Raw genomic sequence first — 25,238 nt, 5'->3', positions numbered from 1 at the left:
ACAAATGTTTACATTTTACATAGTAATGTTATAATAATGATGAAGTATTATTATTTAGAATAAAAGCATAAATATGTTTTCTCTCTCTCTCTGCCAAAATGATCACTAATGGATGTTAACATATGGTATGAAAACATATCCGTCATATACAGGTGGGTCTAAAACGTTTGAACCACTAGTCGAAATGATAATATTTTTTGCATTTCTCTAAATTAATATCATATAAATATAATAAGTATGTATTAACAAAGTCTTCTCTTTTATATTTTATAATATAAATTTTTTTTATATTAAATTGTAATTTTATTTAAATTTAAATTAATTTAAATTTCTCGTTATTTCAACGTCTGAATCTGAAATTTTCAATGTGGTCTCAGAGTTTTGGAGCCCACATTTATGGTTCCCGTTGTCGCTTTACAGTAGGAAAAAAAAACTTTACATTGATCTCATACATATTGAGTAAGACAGCAGGGTTCAAGGCAAATCAAAATGTTAAGAATTAAGGCTGACACTACTGAGTGAAAAAAATTCCATGTGGCCGATTTTGTGTATGAAATTCCTTGTGTTGTTTTAGTGGCTCGATCCCACACGTACAGTGGCATGTGTAACCTCAGAGCATCAAGAACAAGTCTCCAGAGTCGTGTCGGCTGAGGGGGGGCCTGTGTCTGCAGAGGAGGAGAGAGAGAGAGAGAGAGAGCACAAACACAACAGCAACAGGAACCAACTTGAGCCATCTAAATTATTCATCATCCAGATGGATTCCTTTCTCCTTGAATTTTCAACTCAAATAGACCTATTCACCTACAATTTTCACTGCCGCCTGTTGTGACCGATGTTGCTCAAACCACAAAAACAACACACACAGCCGTTCAAACCACAGCTGGAAAAAAAATCCCAATGAACACTCTTATCTTCACAATCCTTTTTCTTTCTTTCTTTCTCTCTCTCTCTTTCTTTTTTCCTTCTGTTACGGTGAACTGGGGGAGTGACATTGGGGGAAGGATATGAAAAAGCCTGCAGCCCCCAGAGACAGTAACTATCTGCCATTTAGCCGCTAAAATGTCAGCAAAATTTAATGAACTCCACGTGTGTCTCTATCAGTCCTTGAAAAGTATTTTATGTCTTCTGATTCTTTTTCTGCTCTTTATTCCTCTGATATTTCCAAACAGCATCAAATAAAGTATTTACAGGATTTATGCTTTTTTAAACATGAAGCGTAATGGTTTGCATCTAAAAATGAGCAAAAAGTTCATTTTAGATGCTATCATTTTGTATAAATATAATAATAATAATTTTTAAATATAAAAAATTGCTGCTGCTCTTACTTACATGTCACTCTGTTTTAGTTATGTTTAATTATGAAAGTTTCAGGATAGCCGGAGTGATTTTGAAGATTTTTGAAGTGTTGAGCACACAAAAAGTTCTGTGTGAAAGATGTCATGAACTCAAAGAAAAAAATAAATAAATTCATAATTGGAACCAGGGATGGATAGAAAATGTGAAAAAATAAACTTCAAGCCACTTATGTGAGACTGCAATCAATTTAGACTCCAGATTTAGATTTAAAAGGTTAAAATAATCTATTTCAATACTGATTTCATGTTATTTAGATTTTTACATTTCTTAAATATTGAATTTTTTTAAGAAAAATGTATTTCAACCTTTTTAAAGAAAATGTAAATCTCTTATGTTGGTTTTATATACATGCATTTTTCGACTCTTAGTCATTTTCTGAGGCAACATTTGCAAAAGCCACAGAAGACATACCATAATAAAGCGCTTTTGAAAATGACCAAAGCAGGATTATGATTCTGTGGGACACTCCCATGAAAATTATTTTGCCAGACTGCATTATGAAACATTTCCATCAAAATACACTTACACAACACTGCACACGGCTCTCCATCTCTATTGTGTTAGCCTGACGCTCTCTTCTTCTCACCTCAGTCATTACGGCCCATGTGCCAGGATACAGATGGACAGCCTACATTACCAATATGACCAACCTCTGCTGGCAGAGGTCCATTCACGCAAACTTACTTCCTGGCCTTGGATAAGGAGGTAGATATGACCTCAGTCTCCAGGGGCAACTCTTCCCTTGTACATATCCACTTATAAATGTGCCTGATGACTTTTAAAAGGACAAAGAATCATTAGGAGAATAAGTAGCCTTTCACATATTCCTTCTGCAACGCCCCCTGAAAGTAATTCCAATGCATTTACACAAAAGAGAATTGCTTTACTGGGAGAGGCAGTGGTTTAATGGTCCAATACGCTCTTGGCCCAAGTACAATTATCTTCATATGATGGTGCAAAAAAAAAAGGGAAAAAAAACTTTGGCATTGAAGGAAAAGCGGGTTCAGTTAAATGTCAGTGTGCACACAAACATTTGGCCTTTCATAAGTAAATAAATCATACAAATGAAGAAAAAAAAGAAGAAAAAACAACATTAACACAACAGTTATTACTCTTTGCACAAACAAACTGCAGTTGATCAAGGCATAAAGAAAACATTCAACATCTTTAGTGAAAAATGAAAAGCAAGCGCAGTAAATCATTCAAGAGAGATTCCAAATGCAGCTTTTCATATTGATACAGCGTTTATTGGTTTCTTTTAGATCTGTTCTATAATAATGGATTTGAAAAGTAAGGCAACATGATGGTCAGAAGGTAGAGAGGCCCACCCCAAGACCCTTTTTCCAGTGTATATTTCATATACATATCTCAGCCCGGTCGACTGAACACTAAAATATGTAAGAAGTCTTTTTCTAACACCGATTTATGATTTGAACGATCACTTCAGTGAATACAAAACCTGTTAAAAGAGCCAAAGTCTCAACATGCCTCTGTGTGCAGGGGCTAAAACTGGCATGACCTGCCATACAGATTATATTAGGCAGATGTTTGAAGTTTAAATAAATATACCCTTTCATTTTGCCTGCTATATGCCTCACTCCATAAAAAAATCCAGACCCTCCCAACAAGATTAAATACAAAACCCAAAATAATACAGACTCCCAACCTCTGGAAAATAGCTTTAGTAGCAGGAGGGAGCATACAGTAGTTTTGTGGGACGGTGAAGCATCACCTGAGCTTGTTTTATTGAAGGAACACCTCTGAGCAAGTAAAAATCTACTCGCTCTCAAGCCATCCGAGATGTAGATGAGTTTGAACTCTCATTCTGGCGGCACCCATTCAAGTGAACAATGCTAAACTTACATTTGGTGACCTGAGAGCAAATTTTCATTTTTGGATGATCTATATTCCTTTAAACGTGGAACACAAAAGAGATATTTTAAAAGTGTTTTATGCCCATGAATTTAAAGTCAATGGGGCCCAGTGTTCTTTTTAAAACAACATGAGAGTGAGTAAATGAAGACCGATTTTTCATTTGTAGGTGGACTTTTAGTCAATGTCTGTACTCCAACAGTAAATGGACAAAAAGTATTGATGGATAAAGAATAAAAAGAATGAGAATAATTTTGCACCGAACACATTATTTTGTTTCTTCTTTGGAAGTAGTGGATCCATTTGCATTTTCCATGTAACTATTTAACAAAAATTTGTGTTCCACAGACAAAGGAACATTATACTGGTTTGGAGAAAACATGACAGTACATAGGAAATAATAACACATTTCTAATTTATGGGTAAACTGCTCTTTAAGGAAAGAGAAAACTTGGTATACTGTACATGTATAAATTACACACACAAGACAGGAACTGAATCAGGCAGACAGTCTGTCTTAGCATAAATTCTAGCTTTCCAGAATAAATTGATATGGGCATTTAAACATCCCATTTTGTGCTGGAAGTGCTTTCACTCAGTGCTAAAGTTCTTGCGGCGGGAAAGAAATCAGTTAAAATTGAGACCTGCTCTTTGGCTGTTGACAGGTAGAAATTTGAAACAGCCATATGGCTGGTAATGGGAGGGAAAGAGGAAGGAGAGCCCACTAGAACCTGACACTCCCATTAGGACCCTCCTGAAAAGTGAAATATTTGATCACGAGAGGGAAATTGAGCAAAAATGAACTGAAACTAGATATAGTCGACTTACTTTCCCGTTCGCGGCCCGATATAGATGTCACTCAGAACTTAATAAGCTTTTGAATTTCCATTTTATCACAGAAAATAGAGTGTGAGAAATAAAATCAGCCAGTTTCACCCTAATGGACAAAGTAATGGAGAGGTGGAACTGACACAACACATTTTGTCTGTGGTAATACCATCAAAATGAAAGCATATTCACTGCTGGAGTTTTCAGGGAATCAATTCAAACCAAATAGTGACCCTTTTTCTCTAGGTTTTTATTTCATAATGGCTCCAACAAATACAGCACTTTGGCTCTCGGGCAACGGGGTGTCACTCAGGGCGATAGCAACAGAGTCATTTATCCAATAGAGTCGAGTCCTGAAGCCAGTGCGCAGACCGCGTGTTTCGATTCACTCTCTCTCTCCCTCTATTTCGGCTGTGTGAGCATTAGCCAGACGTTACATTGATCCCACAGGAAAGGATTAGCTCACTTTTAGACCAAAGTGTTACATATGAGGTCAGGTCATATCAGATGACCTCTGCGGCTCGCAGCTTGGACTGAAGCCGTCGGGCTACAACACGACCGGCCTAGCCGACACGCAGCTCGCTTCAAAAGAGACCAGCCTTGGACCCGTCATCGTGAACAGCGCTGAGAGAGCGGAACTCGCAGCCAGATGGACCTCAGCCAATCCTGTTCAAACACCAGGGACCGTGTTCAGAGAGAACGGGTGTGGTAGCAGCCTCGACAAACCGCATTACTTTAAACGGTTAAAGCCATCACCAGGGTTTCTTTTAACCCTTCTGTTCTACAGAGACAGACTGTACTCTTTTATGTTTGGGGTCCCAGGAAAATAAATGAACTAACTATACAACTCACATTTTATATTGTGGCTCCCTGAAAAATGTATCCGAACGGGAACTAAAACATAAGTAATACATTTGAAATCTTAAACAATATTTATATTCTATTAAATATTATATGTATAACACAATTTTATAATCTATATTATATATTTTAAATATTTGTAATACTTTTTATGTAAGACTATATAATACAAATAATCAATTCAAAAATGTGTAAATGCCATGAAGTATAAATCTGATTTACACTGCTCAACTTGAAGATAAAAACAGTTGTTTTAAAGTACCACTTTCACTTGAAAACACCTTAAATAAATCTTAAATAATATTTATGCTATTATAAACAATATTACATTATATGTTTAATTTAAAAAATATATATTTAATACTTTTTATAGAGGACGATGTGTATATAATATAAATAATATATATAAAGATTCCTAAAATGTTCTCAAAGAAAATAGAACAATGAAACGCCAGAAAGAATGTTCAAACAAAAGTTCCACATTGAGTAAATCTGGAAATCACTTCTTTAAAAGTTGTTTTGTTAGGCAAGAGAACAGCGAGTCAACTGCAAGATGCAAATCTAGGCTTGCTTTGTTTTTGACAATAATTACAGAAAGTGAACAAGAAGAAGAGTCCTCAGTCCCCTGTGTTCTGCTGCTCTATTAATTATTCTGAGGAAGACAGATGTTAAATTGCGTATGCCCATCAGCACTAAGACTTTCACAAGATTTATCATTCATGTAAATCATGAATAAAATATTTCCTTGCCAAGAGAAAATGTTACATCTGTTTGGTGCATCACAGACACCATGATGCAAGAAAAATCTGAACTGGAAGACGCCGGTGACCACCTATACGAACACAAAACGGACAGAGATTATGGAACTAAAATGGTTCTTTTTTCCTACACAGCATGAAATTAGATTAAACAGATGTTGAATTCATTAATATGAATAAAGCCGTTTTAATTTTGTTTTTACTGCACATTTGCATAAGCCTTTAGTTATGTACCAAATAATTGAGACGTTTGCCTCTTGACTTTGGAGTACAATTTTGCTGTCCAGCTTTATGTTGATACTTCATTATCCTCATGAATATTCAAAAGCCAAAGCCACTTTAATACAGTGTTGTGAAAACACGGACAATATTTGTATCTCTTTTCACTTCGCATCTGCCCACGAGCTTCGGAGGAATAACAGTTTTTTTTTTTCTTTCTTTTTTTTTATCACCGTAGGCCCTTCTTGTCTAATATACTACCATGCATACGAAAACTCACCGGCCAGTGCCTATAAATATTCTTTAATGCAACTCTATTTTGCATTAGTTTTATTAAACAGATTTTTTGTTCCCATGACATCATCATATATAAGCCAGTCTCCATCTCTCAGTCAAAATATGCTTATATTTTTGTTTCAGAAAAAAAAGCCCAGTTTTAATAAAACGTGCACAAGCTGCTTTGCCTTCCTCCGGATGCATAAATAAGTAAGCAGTGACAGACAGAGTGTCATCTGTGAGGAGAGAGAGAGAGGGAGGGAAAGAAAGGGAGCATCAATGTTCCAGGAGGAGGAGGACGAGGTCGGGACACGAGTCGCGGGGACGCGGCCCTTTCGCATCGCCCCCGGCCACCATCACGTCGGCCTGCCCTCGGAACAGACAGCCAGGCTCTCACAACAGATGGAACTAATGATGCGCAACAAAAGAGATCATTTCACTGTGGTCCTGGGGAAGCCACAAAGAGTGCTGGGACATTTGAATGATAGGGCCAGCCAGTCACTAGGGGTTAGATATGGGAAGCTTTTATGGAGGTGGAAAAGTGAATAGAGGCTCCCTGGCCCTCCTTCGGCCCCTTTGATGTCTCTCACAGAACCAGTGCGCCACTTTTTAAAAGGGAAATATGAAAAGTGGAAGACTAGGGCCTCTGCCAATCTCTTTTTCATCCTTTTTTATGAGCCTTGTCAGCAGGAAATCCCCTGTTTTTTGAAGACGCATGAGTTCATGGCGAATGTACAGTTTGATGTTCTTGTAGGAGCACTGAGGAATAAAAGATTGGAAGACAGTAATGCACTCATTCAACATTTCAAAAAGCTTTCAAATAAACTCAAGAATCAACCATAAAGAATTTTTTTTTTTTTTTCCCGCTTGCCCTGCCAACATTTTCACAGGTCCCACCACAAAGAAGCTTATTTGAATAAATAATTAATTAATTATCACATAAAGAAAGAATATTAAATCCTTTTGAACAAAACAATAAAAATAATAAACATAAATATATACAATATAAATATATTTTAATTAAAATGGTTTCTTATTTATAAATTATATACTTATATAGAGAATTAAAAATTTGTTTATTATTATTATTAATATTAAAATTATCCATCTATCTTTTTACAGGTCCCATCACAAAGAAGCTTATTTTAATAAATATTTAAATAATTAAATATTAATAATGTCAGCATATTTTTAGGTTACCTAACAAAATACTTTGTCAATGTAAATAATTTCAATAAAATTACTACTGAAGGGGACGCATGCAAATGTACATTGTTCTATAAAAACATATCTGCATAAGTTCAAAGGCTTGTACTGCGAGAGCATATGAGTTAAGTGCACAAAGAGCATTCTGATATCCATACAGCCTAGATTTCAATGACAAAAGAAATCCCATATATCATTCACCTAGGGGTCCATTCAGACCATGATACCACGCTGTGGGACACCATCATTTAACTTCAGTTAGAACACTGAGGAAAGGGAAAAGGGCAAAGGTACCCTCACTTTCTAAAGCAGGCTCTTATTTATTGGCTTACTCCGCATCGTTCAGATCAAAACAAATGAGCATTAACATCACTTCCTCCCAGTCTGAAAAATAATAGACTAGTTCAGCCAAAAAAGAACGTTCTCTCATCATTTACTCATCGCCAAACCTGTAATGTAAAGTAAATGAGTAAATAATAAGAGAGTTTTCATTTTAAGATGAACTATTCCTTCAAGTGCACATCAAGCAGACTGGGCACGTTCCTTCTGCTGTTTGAAAATAAACAGAGGGGGAAACAGTGCACCTTCAAACACCTAGGGAGGGGATTTAAGTAAGATGTGAAGCGTTCAGTAGCTCAATCCGCTTCCCTACTTCCATACTGTAGATATCAGTGAAAGTTCAGGCTGATGCTGACACGAACAGAGGAGCGTGTCGTTATTAGCAGCAGGTTAGTTCTGATAACACTATCAGCCTCCTCCCCCCGGGCCAGCGGTGCTGGGCCTAACCCTCGAATAAAGCCGAAGTGTCTCGACTCCCTGGCACATTAGCTCTGATTACAATGACCTTCATTATATCTGCTACCCTTATTATACACATAGAGCACAGCGCTCCCTTGGGCTGCACACTGCAGCATAAAGGAGAGGAGGTGGGGCGGCCCGCTACAGGAGGATGCGTGCGTGGCATGTGACTGACCGCAACCACGGTGGTCCTGCATAATATCCTTGGCCGAAAAACAGGATATCAGGCCATTGTGCAAAAGTAAGGTAATTGTTCCCAAAAGAACAATGCTTGGAAGAGGTCAAAGATAAAATCCTTGTATTTCAATTGTTTCATATTCAAGAAAAAAAAAAGAAATGCACAATACCTATGTATTCACTGTCAAAGTACACTAAAAAGAATGTGGTGACTTTTGAGCATTTAATTTCAAAATAATTGAGTTGGGTTTTTGATTCAATTCAATTTGCGATTTAAACTGATTCAGTTTGATTAAATTCAGATTTGATTTTAATTCTTTTGGGTATATTTAAGTTATAATATCCATTTTAGTTACACAATGAAGAGATCCTTCTGATCCTTCTTATGCTAAATCTCTGCTACTGCTTAGCATTATAGTGTTTCATACTGATTCAAACTCATCTTTTCAAACTATTCATCAAAAGAACTGGCTTTAGGAACAGACTACACAGGTCACACTGTATGTTTTGAGTCACTTAAAAACAACTGGATTATAAGAGTCACCTTTTTGTAAATCAGACTACACTGATTGTGCTGTGTGTTTCTGATTCGCTAAAAAAATGAATCAGAAAACACTGGTTACACTGTACCTTTTGACTGATTAAAAACAACCAGTTCCTAAAAGTCATTTTTTGTGAACTTATTTGTTTGTGTCTACACTAGCTGCGTTTCCATTACCCTTCAAAAATTGCAAATTAAAAATACAACCAATGGAAACACGTCAATTTCGCTAAAACTACCATATATCATAAAAACTTTTTTACGCTCACATGAGTTGGTTTTTCAGGCAGTTTGAAAAATAAATATAATCGCAAAAATGTAATGGAAACAGTTTTTCGCATATACAGGTCATTTGGCGTACGTAAGTCACAAGATCATTCTTTAATGTACTATAACCTCCAAGAAACACCTCATATGTGGCCGCTCTCAAGCTCTTTCCTTGCCATTAATGCTTAGATACTGCACACATCTGCGGCACATTATGTCTCTGACACAGCCACCGGAGCTGATCGCGGCCACTCTAATCAATTTTATACCAGTTCATACCAGCTGCACCGCATCACATTTCAGAAGCGTCCCAGAAGCACCTCTCCATACTGCTTCGCTAAAGATACACGCATACATCTCCTTCGATTAAAAATAATGGCTAGTGCAGTGGCTGCAACATACATAAACCTAAAAACATCCGTTGCCATGACTTATCGCAAAAGGAAAAATTTACATTTTAGTCGCATAACAGTAGTTAATGGAAATGCCGTCAATTCAAGGCAGGGTTTTTTTTTTTTAATCAACATTTATAAAATGTCGCAAAAGTTTTGTGCAAATCTGTAATGGAAACCCGGCTTGTATTAGTACTGTATGTTTTGATTCACTAAAAAGAACTGGCTCATAAGAGTAATTTGTTCATGAACTGGACAACACTGAATGCACTACATGTCTTGGATTCACAACTGGTTCACAAGAGTCATTCATTCCTGAATCAAACTACATTGGTCATATTGTTCCTTGCCGTTATTTCACAGTATATGATCTCTTTTTTTTCCTGCAAACTCACATTCACAAATCAGGTAAAATATAATTTCTTCTGCTATAGTATTAAAGATTCAGTGGTGGTGAAGACAAAGATAATAAAATATAGAAAAATCCAAGTTTTCCCTAATACTAAAACTACTAACCAACAGCACAAATCCATCTTTTATATCCGTCTGCATCACAGGAGTCTTGTATACAGGAGATCATGATGTCTTAATTTGCCTACAGACGCATAATGCCGGTCACCTCCAGCCTGCAGTCAGAGCCAACGGATGCTGGCAGCGACTCTACGAGGAGAATGGAAGCTGGACCGGGGCCCTAACGGAAAGCTTGGGGACTCTCGTCACCACTTAGCATACGGCATGCTTGTTAACTTCAATTTTCTGCTCATTCCCACTCACAGGGCCGCAGGGCTAACATTCTTCAGTTCTTGGCAGACGCACCCTCTGGCAGGGGTGACCACCCCCTGAACGGCAGGGGAGCGGGATAAAGACGCAGAGCGCGGCCCCCAAATCTCCCCGCTCATCTGCGCGCGCCTGCTGGCTCACGCAGCATCCTTCTCGCTCTCCTGCCAGGTGCCTCCATGGCAGCCGTTACCCATGGAGACCTGCCTCTCCCTATTCACTTAGCCTGGCTAACCGAGCATCGAGCAGTAGGGGTGCGATGGGAGGGAGGAGGGCATCGGTGCAGTCTGCAGGGGGCCGGTGTGTTTGTTTTGTGGAGAGCGGTCTAGAGAGCTGGCTAAATCTGCTTGTTTTGGATTAGAGGGAATTGGGAGGCTGTAAGCACTGGTTTAGGTGATGACTCCTCAATGACTAGTTAAGGAGTACAACACCTGCCGGACCAGTGTATGCCCAGAAGGACAGAAACACTGGAAAATAATGTCCTTATAAACTGTTTTTTTTTTTTTCTCTGGCATGCTAATCTCATTAATGAAATTACCAACAAAAAAGTGCTTCATATATTGTTCAGCTTCAGCTCCAGAATCCGAATCCCAGACATTATTGACTATTATTGGATTATCTGAAACAATCATTTTCTTTCTAGATTTTTCTTCTTCAAAAACATTGTACATGTACAGTTTATATCCTTCGCTGTCATCAGTATATTTTAATTCAAAACATTTTATTTTCATCATGATTTGCACTTTTTGGTCTCATCATTGTTGACAAAAACAATGATTTTTCAAATGAATTTTTGGTCACACTTTAGTTTGTGGACCAATTCTTACTATTAAGTAACTATGACATTTGCCTCAATAAACTCATCATTTGCTGTTTATTAATAGTTAGTAAAGTAGTTTTTAAGTTTAGGTATCGGTAGGATTAATGGATCTAAAATATGGTCATGCAGAATGAGGCATTAATATTTGCTTTATAAGTACTAATAAACAGCCAATATTCTAGCAATGTGCATGCAAATTAGCAACTAGTTGTGAGAATTGGTCTCTAAAAAATTTTTTAATTCAACAACAACTAAAAAGGTGTGCATCACAACAAAAATAAAATATTTTAATTAAAACTGCTGACAAAAAAAATTGCCAAGAAAAAACATCAACCATGCACTAACAATTCTTCATGAATAATAAGAACATGATATAAAAAATATGATAGTTTCAAATAATCCAATCATATTCTATGAATGTCAGGGATTCTGAAATGTGAACTGAAGCTAAATAGTATAAACACTGGTTTAATGAAGTGCTTTGATAGCGGGTTAATTAACTCACCCAAACGCATCCTATGCATATGAGAATAATCACGTGTATACACAACATAAACATAATATTACAACAAAATCACAAAAGTGAACTTGAACTAAGCTAAATGCTAGTCAGAATGTGCAAGTCATGCTATAAATACAATCTTTCTGTGACTAAAGCATACACAATTTACAAAATTCTATTACAATAGTGTACCCATTACATCACAATATCATTTCAGGAACTTTTTACACAAGAACAGTTTTTGTTAACGAAACTGAACTAATTAATACAAGTGCAGAAAGATATTCACTATATTAAATATTCAATATATTTAAGCTTGGATGATTCACGTCAGTTCCTATATGTTTTATTACTAGATAAAGTTGCATTTATGTCTCAGGATTGTATTTATGGGTTTAGAAGCGGAACTAGTGGCAGATGAACAGGCACCTGGTGAACGTTGAGAGCTCCTGGGCTTTTAGGGCTTAATTAATCAAGGCCTCTGGGTATTATGACATGGCTGGGCTTCTCCGTGTGTGTGACTCAATTAAGTTGTTTCGTGAACCAGAGGTGTGACTTCAATATTGCTTAGAGTCACTACTATCACACGAGCTGTGGTTAGCATTAGCGCTTTGGGCGAACTGAGGCAATTCCAAACATAGACTTATCTTCATCTGCTTCATTGACAATACATGGCAAGGCGAATACAATGAACAGTTACGCTACTTTAGCATGAGTTATTTCAACACCAAAACCTGCAACCTATTCACTAACCACGGCAATCCAGCTTAACTAACCATTATACGTGCTGGTATACCGTCAAACCACGCATTCATAAAACAAGTCATTGTTTCCCAGCATAATTTGCATAAAAAACAAACAACATCAGCCAGCAGAATTCTTTCTTAGTACTACACAATGAATTAAGTCTACACAAAATTACAAACCGAAAACCTCCTTTATGCTGACTGATATGACTGTTTTTAGGTAACTGGCCAGTAAAACAGTCATTAGTAAGCTACAGATGCATTATGGTACATTGTGACACTGACCTTCAAGATATATTGAGTGCTCCAGTTTTGTCTCAGTCCTGTGGGTCACTGTCTTCTTGCCAACAGTTAGCTTGCACATTCACACTAGACTCTTACATAGCTGTCTGTTGATGCCTGTAAGGACACAGAGCAGTTATGGGTACATATTTTACCACCAAACCATAAACCAGAAACGCAAACAAAGATTTTGATGAACTTTTAAAAAACGCCTCCCATTCGCCACTTTGACAAATCAACATTCGGTTCGTGTGACCGTTTTTAATGCATCTTTTTATACCAGTGCTGTCAGTGGCTTGTATCGTACTCAGAATTTTATAAACAACGCTGTTTCCGCAGCACAGTAACTACTTTCATTTCATTGTAAAACCTGTCAAAACTCCAATTAGATGTTTAGAGAGAAAAATACGACTTTCAATTTGCCCAAACAAACCACTCCGTAAGTTAATAAAAAGGCATTATCATCCATCTTGTGCTCTTATTAGATTGTGTATTTATGCATGTTATCCTTTCAAGAGAAACAAGGGTTTGTGGGTAAAACACAAGGGGAGTGTGTAGAGTCTGAAAAACAGATTTCATGAGAGTGAGTGATAAAAAGGAAATGCGTAGATTTATTTCAGCATGTTAAATAGCTTTAATATTTATTTTTTACCAGGTGAAGTCTGTCTCATTTCATACACATATCAATATAAAACAGATCATATCATGTATACAATGAGTTATTATTATTTATCCTAAAATACTGATGGCACTTTAATAAGCTTTTTGTTTTAGATAAGGGCCGAAAACAACAGAATTAGAGGCTTGAAATTCCAAATTAAAGAACAGACTAATAACCAGATGATTTTTTTAGACCAGATAAATACACTAAAAACATAATAAATAAAAGTAATTATTGCAGCTGGTAATTACAATGCTAATTATATTGCTAATTAGCTTATTGTGATGTATACTGCGGATGGGGCCTTCACTACGCCTCAGATCACACAGAAACAAAGTCAAAACGGACTTCAGCCTAAATGATAAGAGCACCACTGATGACAATATGTTTGCTTTAATATTATCAACTGATTGCATATTAACATTCAAATGTCCTATCGGCAACATATTCCCACTCTCCATGTGACCGTTGTGGAATGACATCATTGCAAAGACCTTTGGTCTTACAAACTGAAGAGGTTGATTAATCAGGTCTTCAAATTATTCCTTTCTAAAACCATCTTGGAAGATGGCCCGAATGGAGAATGAACTTGATTTAGAGTGCCAGGAAAGGGTGGATAGATTATAGTCCTCATATAATCTCCTGACCCTGGAGTCTGAGGTAAATGTAGACTCAGAAACATGTAACACACATACTGTACATACCTGAATTCAACAGAAAGACTTTAGACACATTATATACTGTATATACACACTGAACCTATTGCACTCAAGTCAACAGTATTACACCAAATGTCCTACTACTACATATAATTACTACATGATATAACATTATTGACGTATTTATGCCTCTCCTCTTTTTGTCTGAAAAAAGTGTGAGCATAATGCAATGACGTACATTACAGTTCAAAAGGCTTTTTCTTTTTTCTTTTTTTCTGGAAAGAAATTAATACTTTATTTTAACAAGGAGGCATTAAAATGCATGCATGCAATTTTTATTAATCAAATAATCCTGACAAAACTATCTAAGGGTCTCCACAAAAATATTAAGCAGCAACAATGTTTTCAACAATGATAATAAGATACAGCATGTTTCTTGTGCATATAAATATAAATATTAGGGCTGTCAACGTTAACGCATGCAATTAATCTAAAAATTTTATCGCGTTAATATTTTTTTAACGCAAATTAATCGTTTGATAAGGTTCGACCCCAACTTCTTGCCGTCATCGCAGCACGGAAGGTTATCTATCAGTAGGCTTGTTTGAGATGAGCAAAATCTGCGCAGAACCGATCACAGGTGATCACCGCGAGGTGCATGCCGGTTAGAAAAGTGTCCGAGTTACGTCCGCCTTGCTCTGATGTCATGCTGACGTGTGCCAAAAAACTGGCGGCTGTGTCAGATTGAGCAGTCGCACGCAGTTGCTCTCCACCGACTGCGCTGATCAAAAGCATGATGGGAAACGACTGACTGACGACACAGCTTAATGCTCATTTGTTCAGACAACCGTGATGCTGCATTCTCTTCTAAAATGTTTTATTTTTTTAATCTGATTTCATGCTATTATGTATTTAAATTGTGTATGAATATTCCCAAACACTAAGACAGTGCGATCTCTGTGTGAGATATGTGATTGTTGTCATATTTTCTATAAAAATCTAAAATACATGTTTGAATTAAAATAAAAAATGTATGATAAATACGCCTTTCCTATGGAATTAAATGTTCCACTTCAAGAGGGCAGAACTGTCCGTCTTGACTGCGCTTATTTCACTCCTCCCTTCACTGCAGCCGCCTACTCTGGCCTACATTTCAGGCGAGGCGAGGCGCATCTCAAACAAGCCTATTATGTGATAAGGGTACAGCCAGTGCTATTTTGAAAATACAGTCGCAATACACAGCAGAAATAAACATGACAACAGCCACTATGTTATAAAATAATAAACACACGATTACAATAGGATATGGTTTGTATGTGATTTTCTTGAGATGAATGAGCAGAAATGCTCATTTGTGCAGCGATATAAAAGGCTATAAACAGCATATTTTAACAACAATAAACGACCAAATTCCACATGTGATCGCAAAAGGAAGTTGTTATAAACATTCGATGGTGGTTTAAAGTGAGTTCTGAGTAAAAGTATAATTAATCTCATAAATTGTCTTATGTAGCATGATGCTAATGTTAGCTCTAATGCAGCTGCAGAACAGGTCCAATTCTTCTTTATAATGCATTTTGTCATAATACTTCATGTAAGGTCGCAAGAAAATGTTTTGTTGCATTTATTTAGAAATACTTTTGATAATAGTTGGGTAAATGTATACTGTTATTGAAGCGATGTGGCATGGTAAAGTTTTATTGCCAGTCTAAAGGCTGATAGTGGCTGAATAAAAACAAAAGAATAATGATAAAATAATAATAAGGATTATGTCTCATACTTGGCGGAGGTGTGCAAGATTCTGTTTCCTTAAACAAGTTTGTCATGCATTTCTTTATTTCAACACATTTACAGGTAAATCCTAGTATTTTAAATTTGTGATTAATCATGATTAATCACAGTCCACGACTGTGATTAACGTGATTAAATTTTTTAATCAATTGACAGCACTAATATATATATATACAGTGGGTACGGAAAGTATTCAGACCCCCTTACATTTTCCACTCTTTGTTATATTGCAGCCATTTGCTAAAATCATTTAAGTTCTTTTTTTTTTTTCTCAATGTACACACAGCACCCCATACTGACAGAAAAACACAGAATTGTTGACATTTTTGCAGATTTATTCAAAAAGAAAAACTGAAATATCACATGGTCCTAAGTATTCAGACCCTTTGCTGTGACACTCATATATTTAACTCAGGTGCTGTCCATTTCTTCTGATCATCCTTGAGATGGTTCTACACCTTCATTTGAGTCCAGCTGTGTTTGATTATACTGATTGGACTTGATTAGGAAAGCCACACACCTGTCTATATAAGACCTTACAGCTCACAGTGCATGTCAGAGCAAATGAGAATCATGAGGTCAAAGGAACTGCCTGAAGAGCTCAGAGACAGAATTGTGGCAAGGCATAGATCTGGCCAAGGTTACAAAAATTCTGCTGCACTTAAGGTTCCTAAGAGCACAGTGGCCTCCATAATCCTTAAATGGAAGGCGTTTGGGACGACCAGAACCCTTCCTAGAGCTGGCCGTCCGGCCAAACTGAGCTATCGGGGGAGAAGAGCCTTGGTGAGAGAGGTAAAGAAGAACCCAAAGATCACTGTGGCTGAGCTCCAGAGATGCAGTCGGGAGATGGGAGAAAGTCGTAGAAAGTCAACCATCACTGCAGCCCTCCACCAGTCGGGGCTTTATGGCAGAGTGGCCCGACGGAAGCCTCTCCTCAGTGCAAGACACATGAAAGCCCGCATGGAGTTTGCTAAAAAACACCTGAATAAGATTCTCTAGTCTGATGAGACCAAGATAGAACTTTTTGGCCTTAATTCTAAGCGGTATGTGTGGAGAAAACCAGGCACTGCTCATCACCTGTCCAATACAGTCCCAACGGTGAAGCATGGTGGTGGCAGCATCATGCTGTGGGGGTGTTTTTCAGCTGCAGGGACAGGACGACTAGTTGCAATCGAGGGAAAGATGAATGCGGCCAAGTACAGGGATATCCTGGACGAAAACCTTCTCCAGAGTGCTCAGGACCTCAGACTGGGCGAAGGTTTACCTTCCAACAAGACAATGACCCTAAGCACACAGCTAAAATAACGAAGGAGTGGCTTCACAACAACTCCGTGACTGTTCTTGAATGGCCCAGCCAGAGCCCTGACTTAAACCCAATTGAGCATCTCTGGAGAGACCTAAAAATGGCTGTCCACCAACGTTTACCATCCAACCTGACAGAACTGGAGAGGATCTGCAAGGAGGAATGGCAGAGGATCCCCAAATCCAGGTGTGAAAAACTTGTTGCATCTTTCCCAAAAAGACTCATGGCTGTATTAGATCAAAAGGGTGCTTCTACTAAATACTGAGCAAAGGGTCTGAATACTTAGGACCATGTGATATTTCAGTTTTTCTTTTTTAATAAATCTGCAAAAATGTCAACAATTCTGTGTTTTTCTGTCAATATGGGGTGCTGTGTGTACATTAATGAGGAAAAAAATGAACTTAAATGATTTTAGCAAATGGCTGCAATATAACAAAGAGTGAAAAATTTAAGGGGGTCTGAATACCTTCCGTACCCACTGTATATATATATATATATATATATATATATATATATATATATATTAGTGGTGGGCCGTTATCGGCGTTAACGTGAGACTCTTATCGGGCGATAAAAAAAATATCGCCGTTAATCTATTCTCAAAGTTGGGTTGGGAGCTGGGTCTATACTACGCAAGCTATGATGACTTTCACCTTGATATTTTAGCGCGGATGTATACCTAGCCGAATTGCACTGTAGGGGGCGAGAACGAGTCTTCGAACCTGTGTGTATGCGTGCTAACATGGATGCAGCTATGAAGCCGCCGGGTTTGCTTCAGGGAAAATTTATTTTTAAGAAGCTTCCCAATGGAAATCTCAGTGTTTCCCCTACCATTATTTTAGGGGCGGCCCGCCCTCCCAACGGCACCCCCCGCCCCCCTTGAAGGTCAAGTTGATTTTATTTAATTTTATTTTCTCTATAGCGCCAGACCACAAAAGAATCATTCAATGTTACCTTCCCTATAGAACAGGTGTATACCTTGTTCTTTTATTAAACAAACTAAATAGCCTTATGTTATTTATCTTATTTACACGACGGCGTGTCATTTATGTCTCTACTTTACATGGTAGCGCTCTCTGTATCGCGCGCACAGCGGAGCTCCGCCCCGGTTCGCGCACACACATACACACACACAAACAAACAAACGTAAGCGCACACACAAGTGAGCACACTCCCACTCCTATTTGTAAATATTAAGCCGCAAAACGTCTATTTAAATATGACTTCTGCGTGTCTCTGTGTTAATGTATGGCGCAGACGCGCGGGTTTGTTTACTCATACAGAAGCACGCGACGCTTGCGGTGATATTAACGTCTGTCGTCTCACTAAATGAGGACATAAATACATGAACAACATCTCCAGAACTGCTCTGAGAGTTACTTCATGAGCATTCGAGCGTTTCATTTGAGAAAAACTATCCTCATATCATATACACAGAAATGTAAAGGTATTCAAGGCAACCCATCAAAATAAAAGTTCGGTTTCACTTGAAGACATTGGGCAGAACGTAATAGACTACTACTACTAAAACTATTAAAACCTTATCTTTAAGGAATAATCATACAATGTCTTCAATGTTATTATCAATATTAAATCCCCTTTATTTTTATGTCGGGAAAAAACGCAAAAGCCTTTAGGTAGGCTACCTTATGTAATTTTAAATTACATAATTTAATTTAATTAATTAGCCTATTAATTACCACGACACCACGAATTACCACCATATTATGTTTGCTTCTTGATGACTGCTAGTTGTTTACTACTAGTAGTGAACTTATTCTGATCTACTTGACAGAATTCAAATGAGCCATTTTAATCTAGATTAATCTAGATTAATTCCAAGATTACAGTGAGATTAATCTAGATTAAACAAATTAATCTATGCCCACCACTAATATATATATATATAAATATATATTTAAAAAATCACATACAGACCATATGTATCGTAATCATGTGTTTATTATCTTATACAATCTATAGTGGCTGTTGTCATATTTATTTCTGCTGTGTAAAAGACATGTATGCTCTGCTGAAACTCACGTTGTTTGATGTTACAACCGCCTCTCCGTTCTTAAGTTGCCAGGGATACATTCCAAATATAATACACGTTAGTAAAAGGATCTATTTTAATTATTTTTTGTCTATATACACTTTGGGCGGTCGCGGTACATTATAAAAGTAGCCCAAAAAAACGCATCCCACGGCTCTGTAATTTTTCCCACGACTGTATTTTCAAAATAGCCCACTTGTGCCGTTAACACTGGTTCGCTGTACCCTCATCACACAATGATAGATAACCTTCTGCACTGCGATGATGGGAAGAAGTTGGGGTCAAACCTTATCAAGCGATTAATTTGCGGTAAAAAAATATTAACGCGTTAAAAAATTTTGATTAATCGCATACGTTAACGTTGACACCCCTAATATATACTATATATATATATTAGAGATGCACCGATGTATCGGCCAACAATCGATATCGGCCGATAAAAGCAATTTATTTCACTATCGGCCATATATCCTGTCAATCAAAAGGCGGTGGAAAAATGTGTCAGACTGCAACTCATACTGTGAGTGAAGAAAATCTCTGTTGAATTTAGGGCTGTCAAAATTTACGTGACAATAAGGCATTAACAGTTTAAAAAATGCGACATTAAAGCAGGCTTTATTTGACCAGATGAATCACCCGTAGTTCAAACCAGCATGGCCAGATCCGCAGTTTTTCTCTACACCAAACATTTGTAGCACGCCTTGCATCCAATAATCACAAAGAGCTCTGTGCTTTCTTACTTCTGATAAGAAACAAACTCTCAGCTTTCAAATCCTGTACATTCTATCACAAAATACAAACAATGAATGCCGTTTTGACGCTTTTAAATGTGACGTGACAGATCGCTATTGCACCTCAGTTCAAGTCTCTTCCAGTTTAATGAGTTATAGCGCAAAATACACATGAATGTACATCATAAGATGTTGAAAGATACAGTATGGCTTACCAAAATGTATCGTGTCTGTCTAATGTAATCGCTCAATCAGTGTTTCAACCACGGAAAGATGCCAATAAAACAGATTGTGAACAGTATGTCACTTAACGTGACATTTACCTCAGCAAAGTTATTCCGCTGTTCACAGTTCATTAGTTAGCTATAAAACAACACTGAAGAGGAGCTTTTTTAATTCTAATTATATAGGCTATGTATTTTTGAATAAGTCTGGCATTAAGGTATTTATGAAGAAAAAAGGAAAGTTTGTGTTTAAGTTTATGGTAACAAAAGTGGTTAACATTCAACCTGTTCTTTTTCATCAGTATTATTTGTGATTTCTTACTCCTGCTGCACTGTGCGGCAGCTCTGCAGCACACGCTTTATGCATGGAGCAGAGCAGACGTTTTGGAGCAGCGCAGTCCATGCACTGGCACAAATGCAACCATGTCAAATTTTAGCTCACACAAAACTATCGGTATCGGCCGATATCATTCTGAATAATCGGCATCGGCAGAGAAATTCGGTATCGGTGCATCTCTAATACATATATATCATGTTGTTGTTGTTTTCTGCATCTTTATTAATATACTGCAGCTTCTTTCAAAAACTTTTGAAAATTCTTACTAACCCCAAAAATTTGAATGGTAGTGTAATGAAACATTGGGACATTGTAGTGTTAGGCTACATATTGTTTAACTGCCTTAAAAAGAAGGAAGGGCTTGATAATACCTGCATTTAATAAAACAATTAATTCATCAATAATAATAATAATTAGGAATGCACCGATACCGATACTGGTATTGGGCCTGATACTGAGCTCATCCACTCGTACTCGTTAAAACGCCCCGATTCCTAATGCCAATACCACACAGCATGTGATAAGAGCCATATTCAGACAAAGAAACACGACAACAGAACAACAGGCAGCAGAATGGAGTTAAGGATGTCTACGAAGCAGATGTATGCAATGAATAATGTTAAACATTCAGTATTAATGCCTTAATAGCTGATGTGTGCGAGCTGAAAAGCAAAGCGCTGAGTGGATTGAGTGCGCGTCGGCGCAGATGTGAATATCCCTTCCTACAGACATCACTGGAGGAAACTGAAGTTTGTAGTTCAGGCGGATATGTCAAAAACAAGTAAGCAAAACAATGCTCAAGTTACTTAATGGTAGGGAGGGAGGGGGAGAGAGATAGAGTGCATACTTCTGTCGTGTGATCTTTATTGGTGTTCGCTCACATAGCAGGCATCATTTGGATTAAAACTAAATCGTAAATATAAGAATTTATAGGGGCATTCACTATAAACATCATTTATTTTCAACCTTAAGCATACACGACTTTCTATGCGCTTGGCTGTACTGTACTGTACTTGTCCCTCTCATTCTGCACCAGTACAAATACGTGCGTGTGTTTTGCTTGCTTCATGAGAATTTCTGCATTATATGAGTGGCTTTGGAATATAAATTGCAGCATGTTTCAGATGAAAAGAAAAACGCGATTTCTGAAAATATCAGTTAGGAGATTTACAGTGGTGTGAAAAAGTGTTGGCACCCTTCCTGGTTTTTCAATTTTTGCATATTTGTCACACTTAAAAGATTCAGATTATCAAACAAATTTAAATATTAATCAAAGATAACACAAGTAAACACAACATGCAGTTTTTAAATGAAGTTTTTTTATTATGAAGGGAAAACAAAATCCAAACCCACATGGCCCTGTTTGAAAAAGTGCTTCCCACCTCCTATTAAATCATGAAAGAACTGTGATTAACCACATTATTTTAGAAAGCGGAGTTAAATTTCACTAGCCAAACCCAGGCCTGATTACTGCCAGACCTGTTGAATCAAGAAATCACTTAAATAGAACCTGTCTGACAAAGTGAAGCATGTTTAAAGAGCAACACATCATTCTGCGATCTTAAGAAATTCATAAACAGATGACAAACAAAATAGTCCAGCAAACCATGGTCAGAGCCATTATCCACAAATGGAGAAAACTTGGAACAGTGGTGAACCTTCCCAAGAGTGGCCGGCTTACCAAAATTACTCCAAGAGCACAAAGACGACTCATCCAGGAGGTCATAAAAGAACCCAGAACAACATCTAAAGAACTGCAGGCCTCACTTGCCTCAATTAAGGTCAGTGTTCATGATTCAACAATAAGAAAGAGACTGGGCAAAAACAGCATCCATGGGAGAGTTCCAAGGCAAAAGCCATTGCTGACCTAAAAGAACACAAAAGGCTCGTCTCACATTTGCCAAAAAATATCTTGATTATCCCCAAGACTTTTGGGCAAATATTCTGTGGACTGCTGCGACAAAAGTTGAACTTTTTGGAAGGTGTGTGTCCCGTTACATCTGGCGTAAAACCAACACAGCATTTCATAAAACACATCATACCAACAGTCAAACGTGGTGGTAGTGTGATGGTCTGAGGCTGCTTTGCTGCTTCAGAACCTGGATGACTTGCCATAATTGATGGAACCATGAATTCTGCACTCTATCAGAAAATCCTGAAGGAGAATGTCCGGCCATCAGTTTGTGACCTCAAGCTCAATTGCACTTGGGTTATGCAGCAGGACAATGATTCCAAACACAGCAGCAAGTCCACCTCTGAATGTCTCAAGAAAAACAAAATTAAGATTTGGCCACCAAAATTAAGGTGGCCAAATCAAAGTCTGGACTTAAATCCAATTGAAATGCTGTGGCATGACCTTAAACAGTCCATTCATGCTCGAAAACCCTCCAATGTGGCTGAATTAAAACAATTCTGCAAAGAAGAGTGGGACAAAATTCCTCCACAGCGATGTGAAAGACTCATTGCCAGTTATGGCAAACGCTTGATTGCAGTTGTTGTTGCTGCAAAGGGTGGCACAATCAGTTATTAGAATTAGGGGGGAAGCACTTTTTCACACAGGGCCATGTGGGTTTGGATTTTGTTTTCCCTTCATAATAAAAAACTTCATTTAAAAACTGCATGTTGTGTTTACTTGTGTTATCTTTGATTAATATTTAAATTTATTTGATGATCTGAAACATTAAAGTGTGACAAACATGCAAAAAAATAAAAAATCAGGAAGGGGGCCAACTCTTTTTCACACCACTGTATAACGAGTGGTTCCCTGCATTATTACAGAAAAACGTGTGATTAAAGTACAAAGCCACTGCAATGGAGTAGCTCTAATGCTATTAAATTAAAGATGATGTACCATAGAGCAAAAAAATGAACAGTGAAAGTAACAAAAACTTGAAAATACATTTTAATGTGCATAATTAAGTGTGAAAATAACCGAAGGATATACAGTCAAACCAAAAATTAATAGCGGGTGCAGGACACTATAGTTCATTTATGCAAGTGAGGATAGCAAAATAAAGTAAACTGTGACATATCCAAAAATTCTTCCATACAGTGGACTACCAATAAAATTGATACAAATTTGGGACCAAAAATTATTGAGACCAAGTCTGGGAAAAAACTGAAGTTCAGGTTTGCATGAGCCTGGTTGACAGCATGCCCAGGAGACTACAGGCTGTCATTAAGGCTAAGGGTGGCCCGACAAAGGATTGGTAGGTGTGTAAATATTGTCATACTAACAGCTGACTGAATAATTTTGGTTGATTGTAATCCATCACATACCTTTCTATCAAAGTTATCTGACATTATCAAGCTGAATTTGTTCTGACACAGTTTAACTCTGAGTTCTTGTCATATTTTATTACCATAAACTATAGCGCATAAACTGTGATAATGTGAGAAATGTTGACGGTGTCTGAATAATTTTGGTTTGACTGTATCTATCTGATAAATGAAGTTAACCAATTATCATTATACATACTCTTTTGGTTTCTGTACCCAATATTTAAAAAATTTACAAATGCAATGAAAATATCGGTATTGGTACTCCGTATCGGCAAGTACCAAAAATAAAAGAATCGGTATCGGGAGAGTACTGGAAAAAGTGGTATCAGTGCATTGCTAATAATAATAATAACAATAACAATAATAATAAAGCTAAATTATCACATTTTGAGAAAATAAAGTTGTCAAGTTCATATCTTGTTCCTGTTGATCCAGAAAGCAGAAATAAGTAAAAACCAAACAATGACATGACAGGAACGCTTATTGCATGCTTTATGAGTGTGATGTTTGACATAAAAATATTCACTTCATTATGCTTGAGGACGGGATGACCTGTCATGACACGAAATGTTTTTCACTACATTTTTTAAGCATGATCTCACAAACAAAACAAAAAAAAAAAAAGAAAAGAAAAGAAGAAAGCACACACCCAAAAAGGCACAAGAGAAACCAATCGTTCTTACTGATGTCCCGATATTAAATAAATGAACGATGATTCATTTACGCATATGCGTATTACCATAGGTATGATTCACAGAGATTCACACTGAATAAATTCTGTCATTGCATTGATCTGGATATTTATCTCCTGATGGGGGGGGATCAAGTATGTATTGTGAACTTCAGGGTATATGAAGGCATATGAAAAGAATAAAGAGTGTATGTTTGCATTGCCAGGTAACCATCGTGTTTAGATCCGTGGTCACCTGTTATTCAGGAAAACCTTATCTAGGTTTGCCATTGTTCAATAAAACAATGAAACAACGTTTATCTTTACAGAGGTTTACAAAAAGAGGGTGGCAAAAAACAACAAAAAATGGCATTTTAGTCCAACAAGGAAAGGGTTAGAAAACATAACACACCCTCTGATAATACAGATAAGACACTGCGTCAGGAATAAGGAAAGTTAATGACAGAGTCTGTTCATCCCTCAAAATGAAAGAATGAATTTTTGGGATATCTGCTGATCTGTGCACGCAAATAACAACCTGTGACTACAGCTGCATGGCTTAATCACAGCAATACAGGGAGGGAATATGTAACATGCCAACTTCTCATTATCAAATCCAAATTAATAATTTTCCTAACAATACACCACCTGTCTCCACCTGTGCAATTTTCAGCACATTGCGGAAAGAGAGAAATGCAGGTTTAAACACATTGGTACAGGAGTGTTGACATGGGTTTCACGATAAAAAAAGATCTGAACTGTTACAGAAAATCTCCCTCCGTTCCCTTGTGTGATAACAACACAACATATTTCCAAAAGTCTGGGTTAGGTCACGAGCATTCAAATCAG

The sequence above is a fragment of the Onychostoma macrolepis genome, chromosome 23 (assembly GCF_012432095.1).
Source record: "Onychostoma macrolepis isolate SWU-2019 chromosome 23, ASM1243209v1, whole genome shotgun sequence".
NCBI classification, from domain to species: domain Eukaryota; kingdom Metazoa; phylum Chordata; class Actinopteri; order Cypriniformes; family Cyprinidae; genus Onychostoma; species Onychostoma macrolepis.
Note: the sequence above shows the minus strand (reverse complement) of the source record.